Below are 14,001 nucleotides of genomic sequence, written 5' to 3' on the forward strand. Positions count from 1 at the left end.
TACAGGGTAAGTACGTGTACCGGGTACGTGTATTATAGTTGTTCGTGAATATTCTTGTCATAGTATGTATACTGGGGATGTGTACCCTTAAGACAAAAACCAGTTCAGATCTTTTATGGCATGCGTACTGGGTATGCATACCTTATTTGGTTTTGAAACCAACAGATCTTTTCTGGTTTGCATACAAGGTATGCGTACCTTTCCTGGTTCACGAGTTCACATACTTTTTATGGTATGTATGTCGGGTATGCGTACCAAAAATTCGTTCCCGAATTATAGCTACGCCAGTACGTGTACTGGGTACATGTAATGTGGCTCCGGACCTATAACAGTTTTCCCAGTATGTGAACTGGCACTGTCGTGTATCCAAATTTATATTAGTTCTGTATCTCTCTAATAATCGATTCGAAACATTCCCGAATAATATCAATGACATGCATATCACTGTTCTAGGCTATTTTTAAATGATTAAATCTTGAATCATGATTAGGTTATAAATAATAAATTGTTCTAAACCAAATTCATCAAGTATGAACAAATATTCTTAAGCTTATTCATATTTCGAGAATGATATTCAAGATAAACTTGACTCGAAATTTATGTTATGCATGTACTGTCTAATTTATTCATGAGAGAATGTCTCAAAGATAGAAAGGTGGAAACTTGAGATGTAGGTGGTTCAGTCTTCACGTACCTTTTGATGTTGAAGTTCTCCAAAGCTCTTGTTGATCTTCGCCTTCAAACGGTAGAACACTGTGATATTCGAATTTGAACTACACACTTCTATCCTAATCCAAGACTGACTAAATGTGGACTAGAAATCAAGATATAGTTTTGAAAACTGAATTTGACAAAAAATATTGAGATCACAACACTTGTGAGTTCGACCTAGCAATGCTCTAACAAGAACCGATCCTTAACTATGTTTGGAGTCATAGTAGAACCGTCCAAGAGAAAAAATCGATTATCAATATTCTCATATTACTTTACGATTTCCTGTGAGTTCGAAATTAGGGTTTGCTAAATAGGAAAGTTATAGATGTCAACATAACATGTACATAATTCTTATCTCTAATTGTTCAAAGATATTATTTGATACTGATAGGTGTCTAAAACACCTTGATATTTATCAATTGTTTATGCTTTCTTTGTGAAGTTTTCTTATAAATTATGTATCTTATGTTTAATTTTGAGTTTTAGGTACTTTGGAGCAAAAGAATAAGAAACGTCGCTTAAAAGAGCTAAAGTGTCATTACATTTGCAACTACCCTTGGAGGCGAATTATTTCTCATTATTCGATTTTATTTCTTCATCTTTATCTGAAAAGCATGTCGGCTTTAGTGATGCAAGTTACATCTGAAAGCATGGCAGCTTTAGTGATGAAAAGAATTGAAGAAAATAAGTGGATCTGAGAGATAAGAGACGGTTGTTGTTGGTGGAAGAATTCGAAAAGTGGTGTTTGAACCTCCGAAGAAATGTGTTAAAGATACCCAGAAGTGTTTCTGCTATTTACAGCCCAAAATTACTTCTTGTACCCTTGGAGGTCATCTTCAACCTTTTGAATTTATATTTTGGCGAGAAAACTGGTTGCAGAGTTAGGTTAAAGATTTCAAGGTGTTCTGAAGAGATTCAATGGCTGAAATTAATTGGGGAGGCTTGATTTAATCTAACAGAGATGGTAAGGTCGAGCGTTTTGTGTAGAATTTGATGGAACGACGAGATTAAGAAGAACATCTGTTGGCGGGAAAATTTAGTTCAAATAAATATCAACTACCAGATTTTCTACTTTTGATTTCGAAGATTTCTGGCAATATTGAATTTCTCCGATGGGTTAGTATGGGCATGTTATTAATAGTGGTAAGAAAGGTTGTCATTCACTCGGACTTTGTTGGATTGATTCTAGGCTTAAATATAAAAATACTACAAATAAGAAAATATATATACAAATTTTGTCACAGGATGAAGAGAGACCGAGACTCGGGATTCCACTGCTTTTCATGTTCATGGGTTCATAAATTAATCCTAGACATTTATCGCTCAAAACAAAAGAAACAATAACTCTATTCTTTGCCAAAGTAGATTTCTTAAAACATCAATTGTAAATTACAAGCATAGTGTATCTAAAGCACCTAATACTAAGCATACACTATCTAACAAGATGACAATTGATTAATAGAAATCATAAATCATTTAAAATCGGCGCAAAAAGTAAATAAAAGAATTAATCAAATTACCACATTGATGAAATCCAGCTTCCTCCGTCATCCCAATATTGGGTTTAGCACATTAGGTTGGAAACACGCTCGAAATATAATTTCATTGATCAAAGTGTTTACAAATAATGAAAATGGGAGAAAATTATTAACGCAATGATTTTATTTTCTTTTCCCAACTCTCCCCCTCAAATGTGCTCTCTAGCTCTCTATTTATACACACAAATACACATTACTCAAATCTATTCTTCCATAACTCCAAAATCTTCTTCTTTTTAATTAAAAATATCTTCAGGAATTTTTTCTTCTCTTTATTCTCCATATTTCTTTACTAAACTCATATCTTCTTTAATTCGCAAAATAAAATCCAAGATAAAATCTTCCAAGGATATCTCTCTTGTTTAATACAAGATAACTTCCTTTTTCTTCAAATTCTTCCTGTTTATAAGGCAAGAAGATATTCTTATCTTAAAGATAATAAATCCTTTATCGGTGGAACCAAATTTCCCGCAAATATTATTTTTGAATGTTGAAGATGAAGGGTGCCTCTTATCCTTCTATTAGGGTGCCGATAGTAATTTGGGTGCTGAGAACAAATTTGAGCTGCACATAACCGCGGGTTCCCCTTAGCCAAATCTGAGGTCCGCTTAGAAAATGTCCTTCGGGGGCGCCTTTAGTAGTTTTTCGAGCTAATTCTTCCAAAAACATTTATTTTCCAAAAATACCTACAAACACACAAAACACCAAAATAAGTACAAAATCGAGTACCAACATAGAGAAAATTGAGGACAATTTAGACACAAAAATGTGTCTATCAGTTATCACTAAAAAGGGTTGGTAGGTCCATTACACTCGATCAAATTGGGTTGTATTGTTGGTTTGGAGCAAAACAGGGAGTTAGATATTCACGGGAACTTCGGATCGATTTTGAGAAGAGATTTGGTTGGATTCGATCATTAGGTTGACTTGGATCAGTTATTACACCCAAACAGGATTGTTAGGAGCCTTGGATTCCATAAATAAGGAAGTATCCATCGATTGGGAGAAAACAAGGAAGTAAAGCTATTATTGGGAAGTTTTTCCATGCGCGGGTTTGTTGCTTAATGTGCTGGTGTTATCGGTGGAAAGAATCCGAGAGAATATCTTCTGTAGTCATCTGGAGAGATTTTGTTAACAGTTTGGACAACTACGAAGCCGTGTAAAGAAATTCTCGTTACTTCCGGTGAAGAAAGTCCGTGACTTGGGAAGGAAGAATAATTGAAGATTTTAAGGGATTTTTCGATCCTGTTGTGTATAAATAGAGAGTGTCTGAGTCATAGAAGGATACCGAGAGTCTGGAATAGAATAGAGAGCTAGGAATCGAGAAATTATGAGTTGCATGCAAAGTTTTCTGCTGCTGCAACTCAAGAACACGAAGAATAAGGTACGCTCAAGACAGTCGCATAAAAGTATTGTTCATCAACAATCATATACGGTTCTATAACGATAGACCTTTAGCAGCAGTAGCAGCTGAGCAGTTTTTGTTGCTGAATACCTGTAGCGACTATAAATCGTTGTAAGCATATTTATATGTTTTGAATACAATGATTAACCAAGTTTTCTCCAATTCTCGATTCATGAGTAGCTAAATTTCTTTTCTAGGGTTTTGGAAGAAGCTATTTTCAATAAGTGAATTTTAGTAATTATCTTCTTTGACATAACCACTCCATTATCGTGCTTTTAAATTATTAAATTTTTCTCTTCTTTATATGCTTCGTAAAAATTTTTTTGGGGAGTTAAGCTGCCGATCTTTTATAAGCGAAGGAAAATTAGGCCTTAGAATAGCGACGAGAGTCATAAAAAAAGAGCTTGTAATGTTATATCTTCCAAAACATGAGATTGGGTTCGAAAATTGTTTTGAGTAAAGAAGGAGTATTTTGTCAAAAAAGTTGTTATTGAGTTTACAAATGTTGGAAGTAATGGAATCCAAAACCCTAGAATCATCTCTCCTTGGTAAAAAAAAATCAATTTTAATTAGTGTTTCTTTAGTTAATCTTAAACCAAATCTTTAAAAATAGTCCGAGCAACGAATCTTTTCTTACCACAATCAAAACTACATCAGATACTCAAGGTGATCCTAAACCAAAAATTGAGAATCTTTTAATTAAGATTTTCGAATTATATGTTTTTGATTTTCCAGCAATCAAAACATATCTCTTGAAAAGATACATTAATTAAGTGCTAAAATAATATTTGAAATTTTCTAAACAGAGATTTCGCAATTACAGGTTGGATATTAGTTGAAAATATGACAACCGAAATTAGGCACTTTATTGTATATCTTGAGAATCTTTCGGTTTTAGAATTTCCTTGTTGTCCAAACAAACTTGGTCTATAAATAGTTGAGTTTCCATTTCTTGCGAACTATCCTAAGAGGCAAGAAAACTTCATTTGTATAATTTATGTTGGAGCCAACTATCCAAAGAGGAAAGCACCCTAATTAGGCGAAATCTCTTACGTCAACTCATTTAAAGACTTCCGTGAGATCAAGAAGCTTTACGAGTACCGATGGTGGGAAACTATACAATTACATTGTTATTTTAGTTTTCAATTATTGATTTGATTGACTAACGGTTGTTGAAACTTTGATTGCACCTGGTTTGATTATTCTTGAGAGCCTTCTCTTCTGACATAAGATCACTCAAACTATATCAAATTATTGATGAGATCTTCAGAACTGTTTTTAGATCTGAATACAACTTGTCATCATTCATTGTTAACAGACTCCATTCTATGTGTGATCGATCATAAGTGGAATCAAGTTTGTGGTGTGCAAGTACAATTGAAGATTTGAAGAAAAAAGATTTTTCTTATTGGTTTTCACCTCTCGCGATATTTGTGCACACATCTTGATCGACTGAAATCCGACTAAGATCTGATTTATCTTTGATAGATTTGATCACATAGTCGTATAGATCGCCAACTATCATTTGGTGGTATTCTTCAGTATCCGAATCCGATAATTTTGAATCTAGATCTGATTATTTCGGATTTGGATTGATCTTACCCGACGAAGGAGTTTACTTAATTAAACGGAAGAGCCATTGTCACAAACTCAACGAATCTTTTCTTAAAAAGTTATTAGAGTATTTAACCAACAACTTTGTTCCTTTACTGTTTGGAAGACGATCAAAGGGAATTGAGTGCTTAAGACTTTTCATCGATAAAGCAACTCAAGATAGTGATTTCTGTCTTGGGATTCATATGTGTTGGCCAGACGGTTGTAGGCGCATGGATACTGAGCGAACTAAGTAACTAGGGGTAGATCATTTGGTCTCAATTATACGAAGTTGGCTTTCTTATTTATTTAGTGGCTTAATTCTGAGAGTACTAAAAACTGGACTAGGTCCCGGGGTTTTTCTGCATCCTCGTTAACAAAATCTTGTTGTGTGATTTGGTTTTATTTTCCCCAATTGTAATTGTTTTATTATAATTAAAAGTAAATACACTAGTACGTTAATCCAAGACACTTGATTGTGATCCTATAGTATATCGGTTTAATACCATAACTATTATCAAGTGTATACCTTGTTGTTGTGTTGTCTCGACTTTGTCCATAGACAATCACACTTGGTATCGGACTTATAGGTTGAAACGAAAATATTCTGGTGTACTTGGGTACCCTCGTCATATCACCTTGTCACGAGACTCCTACTCCAGGTTGTGGGTGATACGTATTGATCTCTGTACCTTGGTGACTATTATTATAGAGGCGGAATTCAGAATAATAATAGACGAAAACTAAGAAAACAGAAGACACAAGATAGTAATTCGAATAAATATATATTTTCTAGATTATGAACAAGAAAACTATTACAATTCTCGCTTTGTTACGCTCACAATCTCTCTAAACAGTGGATCAACCTTAAACTGTTTGCTAAGCTTGCTTTTGCAATAATCAATTGCCTCACAAACTTCTCTATAGGTTTGTGTGTAAACCTCCTTTTCTATGTGTCAAACCATACTCTCTAGATTGTCTTAGCTATGTGCTAAGCATCTCTATTTATAGGTTTGATGGTTTCCCAAAACCTTCTAGGAATCTATTTCCTTATCTGGGAATAATATCTTTTCTAGGTATATTTCATTATCTAGGTATATTACCTTGTCTATGAAGTATTCAGTAATCCCTCATAAATTACAATTATATCCTCAATCCGTCTTGAGGATCACTAGTTCTCGGGGAGAGGAAGATACATATGTATCATGCGCCCTCCCTCAAGAACTTGAACTCCTGTGAAAGTTAGATTTTGAGTTTAGGGAACTCGAGAGTTCATTTCTCCATGCTGAACCATCTCTCCTTGCTGGGAACTTGACTTCGACTTCCAACTAGAAAAAGCGTCTTTATCTTCTTGTCTTGACTTAGTCTCTCTTCACTCCGTAATGTAATCCTCTTCGAGTGATTCTTCTCTATCAAACCACAAGTCTTCCACATGTGGCAAGATTATCTTGTCATCTCCGTCATTATCTAGTAATGGTGGTTCAAACATCTTTAACCTTCTTATGTCGTGTTCTTGTTATTTGGTTAGGGTCTCCAAACAAACTCTACTCGACTTCTCGTCAAGAGAAAGGGTCACAAGGAGAATGAACTTTGTACTAGCATTCACCAATCGTTTAGCCTGAGTGGTTGTAATCAAGCTCGCTCCCTCAAGAGGAGAGTCTATAGATCGTATTACAAAAGCTTTCCCATCTTTGGTAAAGGTATACTTCTGGTCTCTCCTATGTAAAACCGCATCTCGGTCCCACAAGTAAGGACTACCAAGTACAACCTGACAAACATCTAATGGAACCACGTCGCATGTAACCTCATCAATATATGATTCATCAAAAGCAAACTTCAACGTACACTGCTCTGCATCCTGTAGCCCACCTTCCTTTTGAAGCCACCCTAAAGGATAAGGTTTCAGATGTTTGGAAGTCTTCAAACCCAATTTTTGTACCAAAGAATGTGAAAGTAAATTCTTCTGACTTCCCGGGTCAATAGCAGCATCTATAAGTGTTGTCTTAACCTGCATCTTAACTGTGAAGAGTCGTTCCCTAAGGTCATCTTTTGAAGGTCCTTCTTTTTCTCCTGCCACAAGAGAGAGCTTTGAGTTGGGTTCCGTTAGTCCTTTGACTTCTATTGGAGCTTGTGCGACTAGTGTTGCCTTCTTGGCTTCTTTATTCTGCAACCCTTTTGGTTTTAGATTAGGATACTTCATCCAACACTTGTCGACAACATGTCATGTTTGTTTGCAATGAGTGCAAGTCAAACCTTCTTTGTCTTTAGACTTCCTATCCTCTTTGCTCCTTTCATCTCCTTTAGCAAGGAAACCTCTAGACTTCCCCTTGGTGTTTCCCTCAACATCAGATTTCTTAAGACTGCCTTCAATAGCATTAGGTTTTATGCTTGCTTCGGAGATAGTATCCACCGAAAACATCTTCAACTTCTTCCGTATATACTCATGGAACCCGGAGATATACTTCATATAGATAGCATAATCTTCCAAGTCTAAATCCAGAACCATAGCTTGATTCTGAAATTCCGAAGTATATTCTTGCACGGTTTGGTTGTATGACTGCTTCAAGTTGTACCACTTGAACCATCTCTCTTCAAGGTAGCCAACCAGATAAAATTGTTTCCTCACAACTTCCTTGAATCCCTTCCACGACAATGCTCCTTTACTTAAGTATTGTCTTTGATAAGCCTTCCACCATATTAGAGCATGTTTTGAAAGCTTCAATGCCGTAAAAGCTATATCCTCCTTCGAAATATATTCAAAGAAAGAAAAGTACGTCTCTGGACGCTCTATCCAATCATCCAATTTCTCTGCATCTACACTTCCATCATAAAGCGGAATATCGACATGAAAATCAATTTTTAGATTCCTACCATGATTCATAAACTTACCACGAGGTTTTGTTGCTTTTGTGCATTTAGGAATCTTTTCTTCTTCCTCTTCGCTTTCTTCGTCTTCCTTCTCATCCTCTTCTTTCGAACTCAAGATGGAGATTTCGTCTTTTTCAAAGGTTTTAGATTTTGTGTATTAGAACGAATACAAGCAACCAACTCGTCCAGGGTAGTTTGAATAGTCTTCATCTCTTTTTTAACATAACCACCTTCTCATCGGTAGTTTTTGGTTCATCAGTCTTAGACTCATCGTCTGTCTTAGTCATCCTTGGTTTTTGTGTCCTTTTAACGTATTCTTGTTTTTCGAGTAACTCTCCAAGTTTTTTGTAGAGAGATATAGTGAAGACCATAGACCACATGAATCTTTCCTAAAATAAATAAACCTTGCTCTGATACCAACTTGATACGTATTGATCTCTGTACCTTGGTGACTATTATTATAGAGGCGGAATTCAGAATAATAATAGACGAAAACTAAGAAAACAGAAGACACCAGATAGTAATTCGAAGAAATATATCTTCTCTAGATTATGAACAAGAAAACTATTACAATTCTCTCTTTGTTATGCTCACAATCTCTCTAAACAGTGGATCAACCTTAAACTGTTTGCTAAGCTTGCTTTTGCAATAATCAATTGCCTCACAAACTTCTCTCTAGGTTTGTGTGTTAAACCTCCTTTTCTAGGTGTCAAACCACACTCTCTAGATTGTCTTATCTATGGGCTAAGCATCTTTATTTATAGGTTTAACGGTTTCCCAAAACCTTCTAGAAATCTATTTCCTAAACTAAGAGTGTTGCTTAAAACAAAACTCTTTCCTAACTAGGAATTCTGCCTAAATAAGGATTTCTTCCTAATATAGGATTCTTCGCTCAGTCCGTCTTGAGGATCACTAGTTCTCAGGGAGAGGAAGATATATATGTATCAGTGGGCTTGACTTCTAGCTGTGTCTTCGGTCTCTATCTTCGTTGTTGGATCCAAACTCATATCATGCACGTGGTTTGGTCTTTGTCTTCAGGTCGTGGTTATGAGAGTATAATGCCCACTAAATCTTGAAATGCTAAAGATTCATCTTCCCGACCTCGACCTAGGTTCTCTCTCAGCACTCTAGCTCGTAGGACCTATACAACTGTCAGTATTTGGTAAATGTTGTATTTTTGTCATCTACATATTTATGTAAACTTTGATTATTGTTTTCTGCTTTGTAGCAGCTCGGATCATTTTTTACATATGGAGGAGATGTGGTTTTTATTTTGGTGTAAATATTGTATTTACAACTCTGCTGGATAAGAGATAAAAATTAGTTCTATTTGAGTATTGCCTACATTTGGGATCTCGCAGATCTCTTTTTGATTTGGTACGCCTTTCTCTTTCCCCTCAAAAAGGGGATAGATAAAATTTTACAAGCTTTAATTTATTATATTTTGAGTTGAGACATGAAAAACCTTTTCCAAAATTCATTCCAAAGCTCAAAGGCATTCTTTAATACCACTAAACACAAAAGCGTCGAACATGTTCAATTTTGTGGGGTATTCACTTATACCAATTCTAGTTAACATCGTAAATTAATTTTTGTTCCAAAAATAATAACATTAAAAAATATATTTGGCGGTCATTTTCAAAGATATCGGCTTCTAATTGAAAATTGAGTTTGTTTTGCTTTCAATGATGTCTTTGGAGATTGTATTTGATTAGAAAAATAATATGAAATCTGACAACAATGATTAATTATTAAGAAGTGCATGTACTGAAATTCCTTTCAATTAGTCAACTCTATATATAGATTCGAAATACTTTGCGGGTGTCTGGATAGTTTTCAGACTTTAAAAAAAACTGAAGTTAGGCCAAGCAACGTGGTGAAGGATTTCTCTTCGCTATAGCTTAATTGTAGCGAAATCAAAAGTCTTTTGTATCGCTTAAATGTAGCGATATCCCTTAGATACACTTTAAAGTGGATCCTATCTGATGCGCCTTGTAGCTAAGGGAAATCACACGGAGACTAAGTATTCATTTGCTTTTTCACATTACAGAAACCCATTTGTTTTTTCACTTTATGCCATAGTGAGGTTGGCTTTAGACCCATTTCCTTTAGCTTTAAATAAGATGTAGCTAATGAAAATCCCTCACCATAGTGCTTGGCATTAAGGTGAAAATATAATTAGAGAATGAATTTTATAAATCAATGTTTAACTTTATTTGAAACATTTTGTTTTTAATTCCCAATTTGTGAGACTGGCTTCTTCTTCTGGAAGATCCAAATACCATCATCTTAAAGTATGTTTTAAACTTAATGTCTTAATGATCAAATTAGTAATTTAGTTTTTCGATTTAGTTAAGTACCACAAAATTTACTTCTTAAAAAGTGATACTTTTGCTTATATTAATATATATCAAGCTCGTTTTTCATCGTAACAACAACCAGAAACAAAAAGACATTTTCCTAGTGAAGGATGCATAACTCAATTACTAAAAAACACTGCTTAGATAATCGTGGGTGTCTAGTGTATGTAGAATTTTTAGCTGGTCATATTTAGGACTGTTTACGGAGTAGGATTCTTTTTGGGTACATACAGATCCAAAACCTGACCCGATAAAAAAGCCGGCCCCATATCCTAACAGTTTCATCTTCGAATTGTGCTCATTTTGGTAGAAATGTAGAGTCTTATAAAAGGAATGTATCATCAAAATGTTAGATTCAAATTCATCTTCGTTGGGATTTTGTGGCAAAAATAATGCAAATCATGTATGATAGTGTTCATCTAAGAGTGTCCATGGATCCTCTCTCTTTTTTTATAGGGTAATCGTTGGTATAAGCTATCAAGACAGTTCTTTTTGGGAGAACATTTTTACAATGTTTGTCTCACTAACGGGGAACCGGAGAAACCGAGATTCCCCTCGCTTGTATGCTCGTTTTCGATTTATTAGGTTTGTAGTCAATCCATTTCTTTCTTTGGTAAGAGAAATTGATCGAGAAAATTTCATCGGTGTAACTGAAGCTGAAGTGATCCAAACAGCTCTTAATATTTGGGAGGAAGCTCATGGTAAACCTTTTCTTTATGAAGAATGTTTCAACATTCTTAAAGATGGTCCATCTCAAGCACATCTTTACTAAACTCTAATGCCTCTCCCGGTATTTACAATAGAAGAAGATGTTACTCTTGTTCGATGTTGGTTACATTGTATGATGAGACTAATGAACAGTGACTATTTCTGGGAAAAAGTATTGGAACATTTTGTAGTATCGCGGAACGAAACCATAAGAACTAGTAAGAGCATAGAACTAAGATTTTCATTCATCACTAATGATATCAAACATTATACAGAAGTTTTGTGAATGGTTCACCGTAGAAATTCTAGATTATCCAACGAAAAACTAGCGAGTATCTTACCTTTGTCTTCACTGATCAATTGCATCATAAATATCTTAACTTGTTGTTTATATGTTTTACAGAAAACCATCGCTCAGACCAAGTTTACTGAAGAAACCAGAAGATAGTTTAAGCATTTTGAATGCCATGGACTCTATAGAGATAATGTCGTTGGATTTGATGTAGTTTGATATTATTTTTGTCGTTTATTAAAATGTAGTTTGATGTTATATGAAAGTTTAAAATGTAATAATTATCGCTTAATCTGAAGTGGAAATCTATTATAAATATTTTCATTCATTGATATTGCTGCCAATTCTTTTACAAGATATAAACATACACAATAATAAAAAGTACTAAACAACTTCAATAAAAATCAAGTACAAGCTTTGGCTTCCTGTTTATCTTCATTTGACGTATCTTCCATTCGATGCGCTCTTTGACAGTTTCTCCTTTGTTTTTGAATTTTTTATTGTTTATTTTCAAAACTGGAGCTCTTTTCTGCCTTTTAACGGAACATTTTCTTGGAGCAACTTCAAAAACTTGCACTTCCTTCTTATAATTTTCGATCTTTTTAAAACTTTCATATATCTTAGAAACAACAGCTTCAAGTTTGCATAGCAAAAAAGTGTGATCGCCTTTTCAGCATTTCACCAATAATAAAACTAAAAATTAAAATAGATTTAGAAGAGAAAATTCAAGAGAAGTGAATTTTGGTGTGAGTGAATTTTTTGAAGAGGGTGGTAATTTGTAGAGGTAAATTTGAAAAAAAAATCATTGTTTTTTAAATTTGAAAAAAAAAATCATTGTTTTTTAAATTTGAAAAACTAGCCTTTGGCGGTTGTGCATCACATGCCAGCGTGTTTAGGTAGACCGCCCGTTTTTTCTTAAAACGCCAACGTTTTTAGTTGACACGCGCGTTTGATGATCAGCCGCCCACTTCTCTTCCCATAATGGAAAAACGTGTTTGGCCATCCACCCGGCTCAACAAAAATTTTCATTTGAACATTGAATAGAAATTTCCCTAAGTTACTGACAAGACGATTCAGTCTCGTTCTCTTTCATGGGATTTTAGGAGATCAACCCAGTACCACTGTAAATGTAACTTTATGTCGGATTTGAGCTGGTCATAGTTTAGACTTTAGAGCATCTCCAACAGTGGGTGTAAAAAATCCTATGTGGAAGTCTAATTAAGACTTTTATTTAGGAGAGTTTACACATGTAGCAAATATAGGACCCTATACCTAATAAACTATCTCCAATAGTATATGATTTAACCCTTAAAATATCCTTGCGTCATTAGGGGCGACCCCGAAAGAATTAGGGGTGACTAATAAGATAAAATAAGGTCACCCAAAACTAAAATAAAGCCACCCAAAACTAGAATTAGGGGTGACTAATTAGGGGTGATATCACTAATCAACTTTCCAAATTCACTTGATAGTCTCGTGATGTTTAATTTGATGTCTAAAATGCCCTCAATAATCGGTAGTCAATACTACAATCGATAGTTTAATTTGATGTATGTTGGTTTGTGTTACGCAAATTATACTCGGTAGTTAAAATGGTAGTCTCGTGATGTTCTTTATCTACCGATTGTGGTTGTTGCCCCAAATTCAAAATTTTCAAAAACCATGGAATTTTGAGTTTCTTTATTTGCACAATCGGTAGACTCGTGATGTTTATTATCTACCGATTATACAATCGGTAGACTCGTGATGTTTGTTATCTACCGATTATACAATCGGTAGTCTCGTGATGTTTATTATCTACCGATTGTAGTCCCAAATTCGAAATTCTCAAAAACCAATGGAATTTTGAGTTTCTATATTTTCACAAACGGTAGACTCGTGATGTTTATTATCTACCGATTGTATAATCAGTAGTCTCGTGATGTTCATTATCTACCGATTGTGCTAGTAGTCCCAACTTCGAAATTTTCAAAAACCAATGGAATTTTGAGTTTCTCTATTTTCACGATCGGTAAACTCGTGATGTTTACTATCTACCGATTATACAATCGGTAGTCTCGTGATGTTCATTATCTACTGATTGTGCTAGTAGTCCCAAATTCGAAATCTTCAAAAACCAATGGAATTTTGAATTTCTCTATTTACACAATCGGTAGACTCATGATGTTTATTATCTACCGATTGTATTGATCATTATCTACCGATTATGCTAGTAGTCTCAAATCCGAAATCTTCAAAAACCAATGGAATTTTGAATTTCTCTATTTGCACAATCGGTTGTTTCGCGATGTTTATTATCTATCGTGATGTTATTTATTTACCGATTGTGGTAGTAGCCCAAAATTCAAATTTTTGAAAACCAATAGAATTTTGAATTTCTCAAGGAAGAGAAGAACATAGTCACAATCGGTAGATAAAAAAAAATACTAAAGTACCGATTATGAAGGGACATATAAGTATTTTCAACCTATTTTGTCTTATTCAGTCGCCCCTAATGACGCCAGGTAAAATATCTTATGTGGT

Source organism: Papaver somniferum, chromosome 1 (assembly GCF_003573695.1).
Source record: "Papaver somniferum cultivar HN1 chromosome 1, ASM357369v1, whole genome shotgun sequence".
NCBI classification, from domain to species: domain Eukaryota; kingdom Viridiplantae; phylum Streptophyta; class Magnoliopsida; order Ranunculales; family Papaveraceae; genus Papaver; species Papaver somniferum.